The sequence below is a fragment of the Strix uralensis genome, chromosome 16, assembly GCF_047716275.1.
Source record: "Strix uralensis isolate ZFMK-TIS-50842 chromosome 16, bStrUra1, whole genome shotgun sequence".
NCBI lineage: Eukaryota > Metazoa > Chordata > Aves > Strigiformes > Strigidae > Strix > Strix uralensis.
In genome coordinates, this window is record NC_133987.1 from 6231800 (window position 1) to 6246023 (window position 14224).

The following is a 14224-nucleotide window of genomic DNA, read 5'->3' on the forward strand; positions in this document are numbered from 1 at the left end:
AATGTAGAAACCCATGAGGAGAGAGGATGCAACCAGGAGGGACGGGGCTTTTATTTGCATCTGTTTAGCGTGTAAGCAGAAGGCGGGGCTTAATTCTCTTTTACTCTGGTTTCCCATGAAAGGAGAAAATACAAAAGTCACCATATTTTATTAAAATAGTTAAAATAGGAGTTTTGACGAGCTTGAGGGAAGCACAAGCCTCGTGGCATTTAAAGACACATCCGTTTCACACGTTTGATAGGCACTCAAATGTGGTTTTAATTGTGAAGCTTTGTAACAAGGGCATTACCATCATTAGCTGACCAAATTTAAGCTCCAGTTGATATATACATGCATTTACACAGGCACACACATCTATGGAATTTGCCAGTTCTGCTACCTAGTAAAAGTTCCACTGCGAGCACGCTGTGCGAATACCAAGGCAACTCACACCAGCGCGTTTCTCCCCCTCTCTTACTCTCCCTACCTCAAGACCCCTACCCACCTTTTGCTGCTCAATTTCTAAGCTTTGAATCTGTGAGACAAGAGAGACAAAGTTTTGAGGACATATTTCAAGCCTTTCTATAAAGCATAAAACTAAAACAAGAAAAAAAAAAAAAAAAACCACAGACTTTCCTCCTCCTTTAAAGTTTATTTTTCATCTGAGTAAGAAAAAGAAATCCCTTCTTAAGAAACTAAAAATCAGCATTTCCAGGGACAGGAAAAGGTGCTATAGTATTATATACACTATCCAAGCTGACCACAAAAAAAAAAAAAAAAAAAAAAAAAGAAAGGATTAAAAATCTGGCTCCGTCCCAAGGCATCCAGACATGATTTTGTGCTGGCACGCACATAACAAAAATATTTCTGCATTCAGGATGTTCAAGCATGTTTCTTGCATTTACACCTGGAAAACTAACAGTACTGAAAAACAACGTGCCGTGTTCGGCATCAAAAGTCAATGACCAGTCCTAGATCAACGGATCCCTCACACGTTCAAAGTACGTGCTTACATACTTTGATCTAGATCATAAACTGCATAAACAGAAAACCCCTCATAAAGCATATTAAAAACAGTATAATGAAGACAACCTACAAAACTATCCTGCTATTCTTCACCTCTTCAACATTTCAGCAGCCTGCAATGCAAGCAGAGAGCTCCCACCACACAGAGCACTCACCACTATTACACACCTTCAAGTTATACAACGTGCTCTGTCTTTTAAAGCTGATATAAATACTTTCTTGGAGGCATCATATGTTTGTATTATTGTGAAATTGAATATATGCAGACACTATTAGTTGGCAGATAGACACCAAAATGTCAATTATACTATTCAGCGTGCTTAAACCAGCAGGCTAGGCAAAAGGAGATTATTCACTAGGTAGTCAAACGTAAAAAAAAGCCAGACATTTCAGTCTGTCTCAGTGTTTCACAAAGGGGTCAGCGATTTGTTAATTTTGAATGCAACACTTAAGCAGTTTTGCAGACTAAAAACCCTCACATCCTTTGATGATATACCTCAGTGCTTCTCTGCAATAAACCAGTTTAAAAGTGATTTTGCTGTCACACAAGCTTTTATTCTTCAACTTCTCTAAAATTTAAGAATTCTGAAAGCCAAGTAAAACCAACTATAAACATTCCTGTATTTTACTTATTAAATCTTCCCAAGAGAACCAGTAAACATATAAATACAAATAGCTTTCAGAGGAGTCACCCAGGTACCAATCCTATAAAATCTTCAGAAAGCAGTTACTTTGCTGAAGAAGTATAAAAAAATGGGCTGTTTAATTATAGTCTGGTACAATGACAGTCTTCCTGTAGTTCTGAGTAGCATGTAGAAATTTCTGCTTTAAAAATATACACAAGGAAGTTGTAGAGATTCTCAAAAACTACAATTACAATACTAAATATTGATTTCTGATTTGCATACTTCTAAGAAAAGTACTTGGTGTCACCTAGGCTATTTATCTAAAAACATTCCAACGCAGGCATTATCTTTACTTTCTGAGAAACACTCTCCTAAACTGGTAGACAAAGTTTAACTTAATGAACTCTGCTCAACAACAGCAGCAAAAAAATAGTAACACTCCTCGTCAGTAATAAGCATTCCAAGCCCTTAAAAAAAATTTAAAAAAAAAATGCACTGCAAGAAGCATAGTATTACAAGAAGCAATCATAAAACCATGCAATAAACCAGTATGGGCTCAGAAGGCAAATATTTCATTAGGTAACAGAACAGATGCGAGTCTTATGCTTTCAAATGGTCATTACAGAAAGAGGTTTTTATCAAATGATGAAATACCTGGGCAAGGGCATTTTAAAGAGTCACCAGATCTTCCCTGGATCTGAATACTGCTGGTAACGCACGATTCAGATCTCTCTCTAAACCGACATTACTAGCCACATTCCAGCAATGTCACAAAATGGTAGGGTGTTTCACTGATTAATTAACTAACTGAATAATTAAAAGCATTAAAGTTCTGTTTTTCAAATAATAATTGAAGTGCTTTCCTTTACATATACCACATGACAGAGTACATTCTGCTTGACCATCCATCAGAGAACAGGCAGGCGTGTTAAAATAGTTCTATTTAAAACTGAAGGATAAGGATTAACGAATGATCTTAAATTTTGGCTGATTTCACAGGGTTAGGCCAAACATCTATGCCTTACTGCTGCTGTCACAACCTTCATCCCTGTCCAAACAGAGCTGACAGATAGTAGAAAGGCAGCTGCAGCAGCAATTGGGTCAACAGATTTGGCTGAAGAAATCCTCACTACTTAAAAAAAAAAAAAAAAAAAACAAACAGGAGAATGACAAAATTAAAATGCTGCCTGGGACCTGTTCACCCAGTTAGCAACAGACAACTAGCCACTTGGGAACAGATTTCCTACCTACAAGGAAACATGTTTGAGGGAGTCTGTTGTGCCTGTGTCTCAGGGGAGGAAGTTACCTTTAAAAATACTTTGGTTTGCCTTTCCCTAAGGAATATTAGAACTGTATATATCAGATATTTTAGCGGTTTTTGTCCATGAGGTCCTGCAAAGGTCTTATATGTGAACTGTACAACCCTTACACCAGTGAGCAATTACTCATGCGATTAGTCCCAATGAAGTCAGAAGAACTGTTTGAGAAAGAAATTGCTTGCCAACCTAAGGGTTGCACAATCAGAAGGAAAAAAAAAATTATAACAAAAACACGGAGGGGGATAAATTGCATCTGACAAAAACTACAATCACGAAAAAGCTGGTGACAGATTGTTATTTAAGTACAAGGAAGTGATTTAAACAGTCAGGAGCAGTTGTAATAAGATTATACGATTCTCTATTAAGATTCTTAAAATGTCTTTGTTCTAGCAAAGCTATGAAAAGACCATTGCCCTTGTAAAGGTCCAGAAACTACAAAATTGATGTTAAGTCTAGAAATTAATATGATTTCAAAGTGCATAAAGAAAAAAATGTAAAAGAACATCCCTGACACCATTAGCACCTTTGTCATCCACGCTGACATTTTTAACTAGCATGAGTACAACATACACTGCAGCATTCCTGAACGGCGAAACTCAACCAAAGAGAACTGACCCACCAAACAGAAGCACAGAGCTCACTCTGCTTGGGTTTCTACTTTTAAATAATGAAAACTACCACTTTGATTTTAGAAGACATCACGTTATGTGAGTGACATCTTCAGAACTGCAGGAAAGTCTCTATAAGTTGTACTGCAGGAGATTAAATCAATGTCTGGCTGTTGAATTTCTTCAGAGAAACAGATGTGCATTTTAGCCACAGCCCCCAGACTCCACCATCTACCTTTAAGTAGTCACTTCTAGAATGGCAGGCCCCAAAATTGGCCATGAGTATAACTACTGCTACACTGAAAAACAAACAAAGCAAGTGAGTCTTCTGATTTCCATCTTGAAGGATGGACATAAAACATCTCTAGGTAAGGTGTCTGGCATGCTTTTAAACTAATAAGCAGCTCTGAACTTTAAAAAAAAATCACTTAATTTGTAAAAATATTGATCATTGAGTGCTGCACTATAAGCATAAAAGAGCAGGCGATTCACAGATTAATATTTTACTGTAAGGGATAAGAACAGAAATTTCCATTGAAAAAGAACATCCACAACACACTGGGTCTAAAGGTGACCAAATCCGTGCCATAGGAAACATGTATATGACCCGACCAGAGAGAGGAACCAGGACTGCTATTCAAATAAGCACTAAAACAGATGTATACATGTGCAAAGTACAAAGTAATTATGAGGGCAAGAAAGCAGGAGGAGATAGAGGCAAGTCTAAAAGACAAAAGACAGGTTTGTACCTTGCCTACAGAAGCAGACTGCATGCAAGCGTTCTCCTGCCGGGGTCACACTCCAAAAGTATTCTACTTCTCATGCCTTGTACACTGACTATTTATTATACAGCTACATGACAGAAGACTCAGCAACTGTAGACAACATTAATAAAACAGCACTTGGAGGAAAGACAGGAGCAGTCAACGATGTGGAAGAAAACTGCAGAGGTCTCATGCAAAAATTTCAACTCATTACTTTAGGAGTAGAGCTCCCAGAGCTGCCTAAGTGTGGAAGGAGAATCATTACTTGAAAAGAAATTGTATGCATCAGGACAAGAAAACATACTGTGTTTGAGATTCGTTAAAACTTTACCTAGCCACCTCCACCATAAAACTTAGATAAGGGGAGCCTCCAACGCAGAGATGTACCCAGTTCTGGGCTGGGACTGGTTTTACCCAGTCGTGCTGCTGGAGCCAGCTGCACTCACGCTGCCGGTGGGGACCTGCTCGCGCCTGAGCAATCCTCTGCCCCGGACTCGTGTTTCCCCACCTGGAAAGAGCTGGCTTTTTCAAGTGGGCGTGCAAGCCAAGGCACAGGCAGTGTGAACAGACCAAGTGTGACCTTGAATCAAGGCCCGAGTTAGAGGCATTTATGTTAACAGCCCTGGGTGACATGAAAACAGATATACACGTTATTAACAATTAACGCAGTACAGGGCACTGGTTCCGAGATCAATTTTTAAGTTCAATTTTTGTAACAATACCAAAAAGAAGAGCTAAAAATTATCTATACAGAAGAAAAGCATTTCACTGAGCGTAGTGATTCAAAGTAATATTTCCATATAAAAATGCACAACAGTGAAATACAAACCAAATTGTGGTAAACCTCTCCAGTTGCCAGTGACGCTGCAAGTCGAAAACACAGAACACTTTTAAACTAATTTTCTAATCAGTATAATCATTTGTACAAACTCCACTATTCACATGTATTTAACTTCTTGTGGTAACTCTGAACTTATATATTACAGTTTGAAGGAACTCAATTTCAGTAATTTAAGCTACTCTCTCCTTAAAAACTGCCTACAACCTCTAGTTACCTACAAAGCACACCTCATAAGTCTATGATCCAACTATTTTGCCTCTTCTCGATAGTTTGGAGCATCGATATAAAATCAACCAAATCCCAAATTTGAAAACCAAAGACAAAACAGTTATTTGCAAAACGATAAAGAAGCATTAACAGCTTTTCTGTAGCTTTCTACCTCCTGTACCACCCACCGAGAGGTTCAACGGCAACAACCACTTAGTTCTAGATCCATCCTGATGCTTACGGTCCCTGAATTCACTCATTCTGACGTACAAACATTCTCAATTTTTTTCCCCCCACAGAATAGGAAAGCACTCCTGTAACAGCCACCTCAACTGATTAATTCTGGGACATTTTATGGCCTACTATTCAGCGCATAAGCAGTATGTAACCAAACTGAAGTATACCAATGTTAGCAGACCTACAATTAGACCTAGCAGGTTTCATTCTAAAGGACAGCATACATGTTGTTCTCCTCCACGGTGTCTCATGCCTTCTTAATGAGCAGCCAGGCTACTGAAATACACAAAAAAACCCAAACCCGCTGTTCTTTGAAGCACTTAAGACAGCAGGATACTAGTACGTTTCGATACTTTCCCTGCACAGATCAGAGCAAGGCAAAGTGGAAAAAGAACATTACAGACATTCATACAAACCAGGCACCTTTCATTTTCTATTAGCAAGATCCCGAGAGACAATTTAGCGCTCTGCAAATATGGCACTGGAAGACTGGAAAGTTGCTTCCTGAGTACCAGTCATTAAATAAAGATTTTAGAGTAACTTATATTCTTCTAGACCAGGCAAAACCAATAGCCATTTCCCCATCCTACGTACGAGACCTAAGAAAAGCAAGATCATGAATATCGTAACTACTCTGTAATGTATTTCTCCTAAAACAAGATTATCATTTAATGATTTCTCTCTAAAAAAAAATAAAACTAAACACAAAAACAAAACACCAATTTCTGTATCAAGAAAGACTATCAGCATTTTTATGAAGTAACAAATTAGGCCTTTAGCATTTCATAGCAGTGATCCAAGATTTGAGGCTTCTTAAAAGCTCCGAGTTTTAAAGCAATCAAATGGCTGACAGCTGGAACAAAATTAGCATGATTAACCAGTTATGTAAATAATGATGCGGTCAGTACAAGCTGAATTCATTTATGCTCATTGCATTATACAGCACTGCTTGCGCTGGACATCAGATGTTTGTCAACTATTCATTAAAAATGACTGTAGGAATAATGGACGTGAAAAACAACGTGCACATTACCATCCAGGCTACCCGGCAGCCAGGTCTCGGGTATCTCTTCTCCTGTCAGGACAGGACCACCAGGTAACTCGCAGATAGGACTTCTCTTGCTCAAATATTATCCAACGCTATTTAGCTCCTACCTAGTGAACTGGTCAATTATTCCTTCTAAAGAGAGAGGTCCACCATGTTAATATCTCATTATATTTCATTTCTTAAAGGCAGATACTAATTTTCATTTGTCAGCAGATGTGAAACTCAAGCTACCACATAGAACCATCGTCACACCGGGATGATGTCGCATAGTTACTTTATGGCATCAAGGAAGTTACAATCAGGGCTCGTAAGTCAAACTTCCTGAAGTGTAACTTGCAGCCAATTCGGCCTTATCAGAATTCGTCTTCAGGAATGCATACTCATGGTTAATTTGTACTCGATAATTTCTGATAACGTAGTTAAATATTTAATATACGGAAGATTATCTTTGAAATTCTATCTAGCTAGTTTGCCATTACTTTGTGTTTATAAAAGAAAATTTATCGAGTTTTGATTCTTCACAATAAAACCCTATATATGAGTTTGCTCGAAAATAATGGATCCAAGAATCAGCCAAGACAAACATATTTAGAAGTACCTCCTAAATAGGCTGTATTTTGCTAAAGATACCATTACAATATATATTTTTAATCAAAAACCATTCTAACATCCCATATTTTACACCCTAACAATCCAATTTTCTATGACCTTGTCTCGCACAAAACACAGCAACACACTGGAATTATGCAAGAGTTCCATATTACCATAAAACATGTATTTCAGTGGAGAGCATAATAAAACTTAATCTTGTGGCCTGATTTGCATTTTGAGCTCCTAAAGTCAGCCTCTACGGTCCCTAGCATCCGCAACACACCTTAACAATCCAAACAAGTATTTTAGGCCTCCGGTTGAAAATGTATGTATATGTATATAATTCAGGGTATTTTCTTAGTAGATTAAGAAAAAGAAACGTGTCTAATTCATGTAAATTTTAAATATAACTTAGCTTTTCAAATCAGTGATGACACCATACTTAAGAAGGGGGAGGGGGGAAGCATTACATACCCCTTGGCCAAATCAAACTGAGACCAAACGTTATCGATATGCCTTACGGCTTTAAAATGGGAAACTTCCATTGTGGCTTGCCTGTGATAATTCTTGTTTCAATATACTTCACAACAACAGCAATGCTTATAATACAACGCAGCTCACTGACTACCCAAAACCAATCTGTAGCATCAAAGGTACTGCAGAAAGATTGAGAAATATATATATATGAAAAATAAACCCTAAAAAAATAATTGAAAGGACTACTACACATCTTCCAAACCGACTGCAAAAATAAAAGCGATCCCACAGCACCACAATTAAGGTTAATAACGCAAAGGCGAGGTGACGGCCACCGGAACCACCCGCCCCCCCCCGCCGGGGCAGGCCGCCGCCAGCCCCCCCCCAGCCCCGGCCCAGGTGGCTCCCAGGGACGCGGCCGGCCCGGGAAGCCAGGCCCAAACTTTCGGCCGGAGGCTGGCGGCGAAAACCCTTCCGGCGGCTGCCGGGCCCTGAGCGGGACGGAGCCCGCACCCCGAGAGGCGAAAGGGCCGGGGGCGATCGTGTCCCACCCCCCCACCCCCGGCAGCACCGACCCGGCGGGTCTCGGAGGCGCGCTCCCTGCTCCCGCGGCCCCGCCGCCGGGCTGCCATGATGGGCAGTAACTGTTGCTGCCCACCCAACGGCGACAACAAAGGCCACCCCGGCCCCCCGCCGGGGCTGCCCCGCCGTGTGTCCCCCGGTTCCCCCAACACACACCCGGCGCCCCCCGCCCCGCCTGCCCCGGGGGCCCATCAACCGCCGCCCCCGCCCCGCAACCAGCCGCCGGGCCCGTTCCCTCCCTCCCGGGGAGGCCCGGAGCCCCCCGGGGGGCCCTTCCCGCGCCCACCCCGCACCCCGCTGCTGAGGGGAAAGGCGGGGGGAGGCTCTTCCGCCGCCGTCCGTCCGTCCCCTCCCGCACCCCGCGGCTCCCGGACTGACCTGGCGCTGCGTGCGGGGGGTGCGGGAGGAGCGGGGAAGGGGCCGCGGGAGGCGCGGAGGGGGGTGTCCCGGTGCCCGGCGGCCGCCGCCGCCTCTGGCTCGGTTTGACACCCACACGCACCATCCAACATGGCGGCGGCCGGGGGGGGGAGGTGGCGGAGGAGGCGGAACCGGCCGCGCGCGTCCCCGAGGCGCGGCCCCGGCCCGGGCGCGGCGACGCTGAAGGGCGGGGGGGGGGAACGGGACGGGACATGGCGGCCTCGGCCTCCGCCCGGGCAGCGCTGCCCGGCCCCTTCCCTCCTCACCCGCCAGCGCGGCCTCCGCCGGCCATGGCGGGCCGCTGCCGGCTCTCCTCACGGCCAGGCCCGCCGCCCCCTCAACCGAGCAGGGTGGGGGGCAGCCGGCGGGCAGGGTCCTAGGAGAGGACCCGGCTCCTACTCGGGCCCATCGTGTCGTCTGATGGAGGGGAAACGCTCGGCAAGGCCTGGGGAAGCCGAGGGGAGCCCCTTCCGCGCTCACATCGCCAAGGGGAAACCGATTTCAGGGCGGGGAAGCCTCGTTTTGGAGGCAGGAGAGGGGGTCCCCCCCAAAAAACAGAGCCCCGGGTGGGTGGCCAGGCCCTGAAGCGGCTCCCATCGCTTCACGCAGTGCGATACTGCACCGTTACCAGCCTGCTGAAGGCACCGATACAAAATAACAGAATTTATGGATCGGGGGACGCTTCGGGATGGTGGGGGGAGCTTTCTGGTCACCACACTCGGTGATCCGAAGGGGAGCTCAGAGGAGACACACAGCGGGAGAAGCCAGGCAGTCTGGGTGGGTTGGAGCCCGCGTCCTTCCCCTCTGAGGATAATGACTAAACCTGCGTCCAGGATGGCAGGTTGGAAGAGGTTAGCAGTCTCATTGTAGTTCTCCCTGAATATATTTGTTCCCATCGTAAAACCGTGAGACAATTCAAGGAAACGGGACATTGCTGTTCAGGAGACAGTAGGGTTGGTGCGGGTCAGGGGAGAAGCTGGCTCGCAGGACTCTGCTCGTATTACACTTGGCTCCGGGTAGTGCTACTGGTCATTTAAAACCCAAATTCCCGATGAATCTCGCCTTACTAAAGCATAACAAAACAAAGGAAACTGGGAGCAAAATCCAGTTTATAAGGTATTGCTTTTCAAGTGAAAAGAAGGTCAGGCTGAGCGTTGAAAACTTACAGCCCAGCCCTTTCTCCCATGGAGCCTGTAAAAAAATTGCCACGGAATCGAGGTTTAAATACAGAAGAACGGGGACTGCAGTGAAATACTGAGTAAGCTGCATTAAAAGCAACTTGTTTAGAAATGCTGCAAGTTCAAATGCTTTGAATACCATCTGGTAGCTGGGAAGCCAAGTCTTCTGCAGCTAGCTGCTATGCTGGCTTAGCTGTTAACCTTGAGCTAGGAGAACTAGGCAGAATTAAATTCTGGTTGAAAAAATTAAGGATTGGCACACATCTGATGCTATCAGCAGGAGCTGAAAGAATACTTCCCTCTTTTCTTCTTTAGAAGAAAATGGCAACGATGGAAACCTAACATTTCTGTGCACGTTCATTAATCCTAATGATTAGGTGCTGACAGCTCTAAAGAACGAGAAGAAAGACCTTGGTTAAAATAAAATGGGAAGAACAAGATTGTTCCTGCTGCCTTTTCTCCTGCCTTCCTTCCAGGTCTGGGCAGACAACTCTGCCAAGCAGGAGGCGGCTTCCTCTCCCTTCCCAGCCCCATCCCAGGTGTCTCCATCTACAGCATAAGTGTACGAATCAACGAACCCAGCAAAGAGCTCCTGCAGCTGGCACGCCTGTATCAACAAAACTGTATTTTCTATCAACCAGATCAAGCCACTTAGCACAAGCTAAAGAAGCCAGCCAAGTAAAATGGCACTTTTTTATATTACACCCACGTTAATGCCTTAAATCACAGTGTTCCTGCTACACTGGTCAGGTACTGGACTGATACAGCTGCACCAGCAGAGATTTGCCCAGGCTGCAAAGGGACCATCCCTTCTGGTGGTCCCCTGAGGACATTCGCAGTGAGAGGGGGCTCGTGGCAGTGGATCTATGGCTCTCGTTTCATGTTAGCAATGGGAAGTCGCTGCTATTCGTCCCGTGATTTTAAACCCAGGAGCTAGCGTAGAAAACTTTCCATCCCAGCACTGCCCCATCCCTCTTTCGAGCAGGCTCTACCACACCTTGGATGTTGACCCAAGCTGCTCTATCAAATCCTTCCTAGCCCGCAACATTTCAGCTGTGTTGGCAGAGCCAGAGTTCAAGGCCGTTATTTGCATACGTTCCGCATCAGAAGCCGATAGCCATGGCAGCTCCCCAGTAGCTGCTCCGAGGGCAGCATGTGGAGAAAGCAGATGGGCCCCTTGCATGCCACGGAGCAGGAGGAGGATGAGCAGCGCTCCAGCACCATGTCTGATATGCAAGAGATTCTCCCAGCAAAGACAAGGCCAGCACAGTCTCCCCCATCTCTGCCCAGCCACGGCTGCCCTCCCAAGTAACCTAGCGAAGAGCGGCTGCCAGGAAGCCACAGGAGGGCCTGTTCCACAGCCATAACGTGAATATCGCCCACACAGCAACTACTGCCACGTGGGGCTGAGCACACCACTAATTAGCTAATGAGTTTGTTCCAAATGTCTGGCCACGGTGTGAGTGACAACAGGAACAGCACTTGAAAAGCACCAAACAATGACAAGTACATTCATCTCTTCTCACTGACCCCAGCCTCGCATTAACAAATAGGTCACAAACAACAGTGCTTTACAGTGATCTAATCCTCCAGCCATATGTCGGCTGACCGAAAAAATACGGAAAAAAAGCTGCACAGAGAACACCAAAAAGCTCTGCAAAAATTCTAAGGAAAACTTGATAAATATATCCCTGCAGTTCGAAATTTGATTTCCTCACTCTATTGTTTCTCATTTCCTGAGAGCTGGCTTGGTGGATCACATTTTCTGCTTCTGTCTCCAGTGCTTGTAACCAAACAGGACTGAATCTCATTATCCTGATGCATGGCTCTAGCTGTATGCAATCCGATCTCTAAATCACACTCATTTTTGCTCCATTACTGATTTTCCTTCTCACTCTTAACCTATAGGTCTTGAGAGGAATCAATTCAAAAATGGAGACTAGCATCATCTAATGAAGGTGTGTTTAATGTTCAGCACTTAAGTCTGTATTAAGTAGCCAAGGAAGAACCTGCCTCGCGTCTCAGAAGCTTGAGCACCCTCCACTCACACCAGCTCCAGTGGGAGCTGGCCTTTCTCAGCCTCCCTGGGAAGCCACGTGCTTCCACATAGGGTGAATAAGGACTTAAGGGCCCAATTTGGGAAATCTGCTAATTAAATGAGAATCTGGGCAAATGCAGTCATTATTGTCCTTAGAGCCAAAGAAGTAAGACATTTCTCAACAAGCACAGGCCCTCTTCTGAATTTTCTGAACCTTCTGCACGTTGCTGACAGTGATACAGAATATATTCAGATTCATACAAAGTGATGTTCACCCCAGGTTATTCCCTCCTGGATTCATGAATATTTCATTGAAATATGCAAAGTCTGAATTACACTCTTGTCTGCTTTGATTAGACACATGGATCCACAGGGTCTGCAGCCCTACCATACATACAGGGCTTGCCTGCAAGCCAAGGAGAACCAAAATAAAAGTTTAGTTCCCATCATATTTAGTTTGGTTTAGGTTATTTCTTCAAACATCTTTAAATAAGTCTAGTCACAAGGAGCAAAATCAGAAGACTGATGAATGGGGAAGAGTACAGCCCAGTAAGCCTGTGCCTGAGTTCAGCTGGAATCAACCCAAGTTTAATTTAATAGCACATGCTTACGGCCAGCGTGAGGGTTTGTTTCATTTGTGATGCAGACAAACTTGTAGAACTGTTTCCAATGCAAATGCTCATTCTGACAAGTTCAAAATTAATACACCTCTAATATGGGCTTTCAAAACAGACCTTTTCTGAACACGTTAGCAGATTCATGAAGAGGAGAGAGAATGCAACCCCAGCACATTCTGTTTTTCTCGAAATGAATATGCACTGACAGTGCAAGAGGCAGTGACGTTTGAAACGTGCTTAGTTCTAGTAATTACCAAGTGTTGTGTTTCTTCAGAAGTTAGAGCCATTCTTGTCTGCGGGCACCTTACCTCATTCCTTTCTCCTTACTGCTCTGTAGGTGCAGTTTCTCCCCATGCCACATCGAGAAGCCAAGGCTACTGCATTGCTTACATTAAATCCCACTAAAGCCTCAGGGTGAAATTCCACAACAGTTTTAATTGACCTAAGTCAGGGTGTTGTGGTTCCTGCCCTTCCTCCACCAGCCATTCCCATTCCCTCCCTGCCACCAACACCTGCTTATACCATCTGTGGTGAAGACTAATCACTTTTTTTTTTGGGGGGGGGGAGGGTTATTTCTCAGCCAGTTTAACTCCCTGAACCAGCTCACCAGAAGGTCAGATGAGCACCCACATCAGCAGAAAGGAGATGACAGGACCACTGGAAGGCCTCATGGACTAGTAAGGAGGTGTTTTTCTTCTTTAATAAGATACTGTCAGCACATTTGACCTAAAGAGCCTGGATTTGCTGCTTGTTCCCAGGCTGGGAGCACTCACCCATTGGGACTGTCTGTATAGTTGAGTGGAAAACTCAGACCCAGGATATTTATAGTGAAAATGGGCTCATTTAGTGTTACCATCTAGTTCCCCAAAGCAAGTCACCAAGTCAGAGCCTGTAAGCCCATGCTGGAGGACAAGGATTCCCTTGTGGTTAATACAGTTTGTACTATCCCTCTTGACTTCCTCCTTGCCCTGACGAGAGGACTTCCTGCCAGGAAGGAGCTGATGGACGTCACCCAACAGAGTTCCTCTTCATCATTCCAGCAGCCACCCAAAGAATGTCACCCAAAGAGTCAGACCCTCCCTTTTGCCCCAGGCCCATCCTCAGACCAATTGAGGCTTCGTAATAACAGCCAAACTGCAGGATGACTTGTGTTGTTGCACAAGGATCTCACGTGGCCAGGAATTAGCCTCACTCCTCCCAGCTGTTTCTCACCTTGAGGGAAATCACCCTGTGGGAGTCACGATGAGGAAAGTATCAAGAACAAGAGGTGTGCTCCTGGCTCTGTAGCATCATCTGGGAATTGGGTCTCCTCTCCTGACGGGCTGGGACAGTGATTTAAGCTGGTCCTGGCTGGCTGGAGAGGGAGGCAAAAGACTTTGTGCACTAATAGAAGGAGGAAAGTGAAGTGTACCTACAAGCAAGCAGCCAACCAGTGGTCACTGCCAGCAGGACACAGTACATGCAAGTACAAAGAGTTTCACATTTAAGCACAAAAATCCACAGCCCAGGAGAGAAACACCACCTTGCCCACAGGAGGTAGGTGCAGTGATTCATCTACCACTTACCTGGGGTGAATCAGGGGTACCAAGACTGAAACTAGCACTATCACACCACACACTGTGGTGCTCACACACAGAGACTTGGGGCATCTTCTGGTCAACAGGAGCTT

The 14224-nt window shown here is 44.7% G+C and overlaps 1 protein-coding gene across 4 annotated transcripts in view; it reads right to left on the reverse strand.

Moving 5' to 3' along the window:
* EPN2 (epsin 2) overlaps positions 1–8836 on the reverse strand; it is a 46751-nt gene extending 37915 nt beyond the window's left edge. For all 4 annotated transcript variants that reach the window (XM_074885526.1, XM_074885524.1, XM_074885525.1 and 1 more), the window contains exon 1: positions 8684–8836. The gene's annotated coding sequence lies outside the window, so the exon portion shown is untranslated. The remainder of the gene's footprint in view (positions 1–8683) is intronic.
* Between the last annotated feature and the right edge of the window lie 5388 nt (positions 8837–14224).